Genomic DNA, 3804 nt, shown 5'->3' on the forward strand with positions numbered 1-3804 from the left:
CACCAGCCAGTCAAACATGTTGTGGGTTGATTAGAGGTAATGCATTCATGTAATGCCTTCTTAGGGAAAAAAAATGTATGGATAAAAACCATGACCACTGATGTGACCTTTGACCAAAATGCAGATGCACTTAAGATGACCTTAAACAACTAAAACACTATCGCAAAAGCAAGGTGCAGTATCTACAAACTAAATGTGTTCTTCCAACTTTCTACTTGTGTTTCTTACTACATGTTGATTGTTTTTAATAACTTTAATAGTTTTAATAGTGAATGTTAAAATTGCTCACTAGTAAGCCTCAAGATTAAGAGTCGTCTTATCACAATGCTCCTTTCACCAGAAAGAGTGTTTTGCTCATTTTATTTAAAAAGTAATTCATTACAGACCAAGGTTGCTTTAAAAACTCACACAATTTAATTTAATTTTGTGTGTGTGTGTGTGTGTTTGTCCCAAAGGCAGTTTTTAAATTCCTCCTTGGCCAGATTCTCCCGTAACTAATGGTGGATTCAATGGGCAGAGTTATGTCAGTTTCTGCAGGACGCAAATCGCACAAAAATCAGTTGTATCCATCTTTTTATTGGGTTGTCAATTTAAGGCTGACTTATTCATCAGTAATATTCAGGAAATAATAGATATTGAATGGGTTTGAACTTATTTGCATGTTGTTGTTTTTTTTTTTGTATTTTTATCCTCATTCCAAATTATCAGAAAAGAGGAAACCAACAAACAGGAGAAAGTACTAAATTACCAACAGGCTCATCAAAGCGTTTAGTTGCAAAGCTCTTCAGAAGGCCTCCACCTTCCCCAGCTCCACCTGTATAGGTCTGCTGTGGGATACTTCCATGTATAATGGGATTATTTCATGTTATATGTGCAGCAGCAGTATTTTTTACATGCTCACGGCAGCATGCCTGTGGATGTATTGGCAGTTGCTAATCTCGGTACTTGTTTAGCCACAGCAGCAAACACATTAACATTGCCATGTTTATTACCATGCTAAACTCTCGTCATGACCAAACTAAAATGACTAAAACTAAAATAAAAATAAATTAAATAGACATTTATAAATTATAGTAAAATGACTAAAGGACACAGCAAATTACTATAACTTAAACTAAAATTTAAATGAAAAGTGTATATAAAAATATAAAATAAAACCTAATTCAAATATTAATAAGTACTCATATAAATATAAATAACACTAAAATAACACAGTTTGGTCTGTGGCGCGTCTGCGACATCGCCTATACTGTAAAAAGTGATTTTTTTGAAGCTGTAAATAAAACAAAGCTTATTGGAATATGTTTTACAAGACAGCACTATTGCAGTTTTTCTACTTCAAAATTTCATATTTTCGATGTGTTACTTGCCGTTTCGTTGTAATTTGTTTGTGAAATTTACTAGCAATTTCTAAGTTTCTATACAAGTTTTTTTTTTCAGTGTACAATATTTCATTTTAGCAAGTTAGCAGCTAATGCTGACAGTGAGACAGTTTAGGGTTTGGAAGAGAGCCTAGTATAGTAGCTATCACATGGGACTTTGTGCTTGTATATAAGCACTCTCAGGCTCTAACACAATCTGATATAATCACATTATTCACATGGCACATCTGATAGGTATCTTTTCAATTCAGCAGCCAATGAGCTTGCTACTCGCCATTCAGATATTTGGCTAGTGCTTGCTGTAGCAGTTTCAAAGCTCTTCAGGCTATCACATGGGACTTTGTGCTTGTATATAAGCACTCTGACCATTTGAGGAAAGAGTATCAAGACAATAATTAAAGTAGACAGTTTACGTTAAGAGGATGATAAAAGATGCATTAGTAGATTCATTTAGTAATGGCTGTTGACTGCCAGTGGCCAGAGAAAGTGCCAAAGATGACATTATACTTAATTTCTCAATTATACTTTGTTTGAGAGCAAAAACAAAAAGATCTGCAGACTAGGTAAACAAAAAGCCACATAGTGCCATGGTTTTATAATGTTTACTATGGTTGCAATTAACACTGCTTTTTGTTGTGTTGTAAATGTTTCTTTGATCTTCACACAGATATAAACACGCTAAGAAGAGACACATATGAGCAGCTGGACGGGCACAGACAGACATACTTCTAGCCTGAAGGCAGACCAGAGACCTCTCAGCCAATCACAGCGCCCCGTGACCCACCTTTCCTCAAGCTATTGGCTGGAGATGTGATGATGGACGTGCTTTTTGCTGATGACATGACAGCATTCTCATCAGACGCCAGCTGATTATATAAGATGTGAAGGTAAAGCTGTGCTCACACTGAGGCTTGAGGGCAGAAAACAAACACCATGAGTGACCCCATATGAAGGGCATTCTAATCAAAACAATACGCTTCTCAGATGCGTCATGGGACATAGCTAACAGCGTAAATACGCTGTTGCTTTAACACATTACATGTAATGTAATATGCTTAATATTGTAAAATACTCATTATCAGTTATTTCAGGAATAGGCTTTGCCTAAATATTGTTATTATGTTGACTTTTTTTTTTAATTACATTTTTAGAAATGTATCCAATATTTGAAAATACAGTTTTATATAATGTGTTTTATTATTATGCATATTATTGTCAACTAAAATTAAAACTATATACCATTTCAGGAAAAGTAAAATGGATGATGAATAATTAAATAAATAAATAACTACATTTTAAGAAGTAAAGACAAAAACTATGACTAAAACAAAAACTGTGTAACGTTAGCACTCTTTATATTTATACTACTGTTCAACAGTTTGGGGCCAGTAAGATTTTTTAAATGTTTCTGAAAGAAGTCTCTTATGCTCACCAAGGCTGCATTTATTTGATCAAAAATACAGTAAAAACAGTACAACTGTGAAATAGAATTACAATTTAAAAGAACTGTTTTCTATTTTACTGTATTTTAAAATGTAGTTTATTCCTGTGATAAAAAGCTGAATTTTCAGCATCATTACTCCAGTCTTCAGTGTCACATGATCCTTCATAAATCATTCTAATATGCTGATTTGCTGCTCATGAAACATTTATTATTATTATCATTGTTGAAAACAGTGTTTTCTGCTTAATATTTTTTTGTGGATACTGATACATTTTAAAATTAAAATAAATAAATAAAAATAACATTTTAAAAGTCTGGTCAATCTAATGTATCCTTGCTAAATGAAAGTATTGATTTCTTTAAAAAATTCTTACTGAGCACACGTTTGAATGGTTAATTTGGAATAACAGCAAAGAACAATCCAATTTACTACCCCATGCCACCTTCTGAAAGCCCAAATTTAACCAGAAAAGTTCTGGAGCTGCTCTTTAGCCAGAACATTCAGTCATTCCTCAGCTACTTTGACCACCAAACAATGTGGTCCTCTTGAAACACTCATCGAGGTCTCCTTCAGCTCTCCATCCATCTCTGTCACAGGAAGCTGCCATTCCCCCTGTCAGACAGAGCCGTTTACCAAGCCATCTAAACACTGATTAACACACTCTCATTGGCTGCCGTTATCAGTGAAGAGTTCCTCAAGGAGGTGTTAACAATGGGTGTTAAGAGACAATTCACGGCTAATTGTTAGCAAACCAAGACTGAAGAAAACACACATAGATAACAAATACAGATAGACAACAGTGTTCAAATGGAATAAATTACAAATAAGAAATAATTAGAAATAAGAATAAGGTTTTTAAGTCACTTAGAATAAGTCTATGTGTTAAATATGTATCTATTTATTCTTTACTTCCTAATGTGCCTTGAAAAGCAGCCTCTGAAGATCCATTGTAAAAAAGTTTGTTAGTGTTTACTATT

This window comes from Sinocyclocheilus rhinocerous, unplaced genomic scaffold (assembly GCF_001515625.1).
Source record: "Sinocyclocheilus rhinocerous isolate Xijiao unplaced genomic scaffold, SAMN03320098_v1.1 scaffold1956, whole genome shotgun sequence".
In the NCBI taxonomy this organism is placed as follows: domain Eukaryota; kingdom Metazoa; phylum Chordata; class Actinopteri; order Cypriniformes; family Cyprinidae; genus Sinocyclocheilus; species Sinocyclocheilus rhinocerous.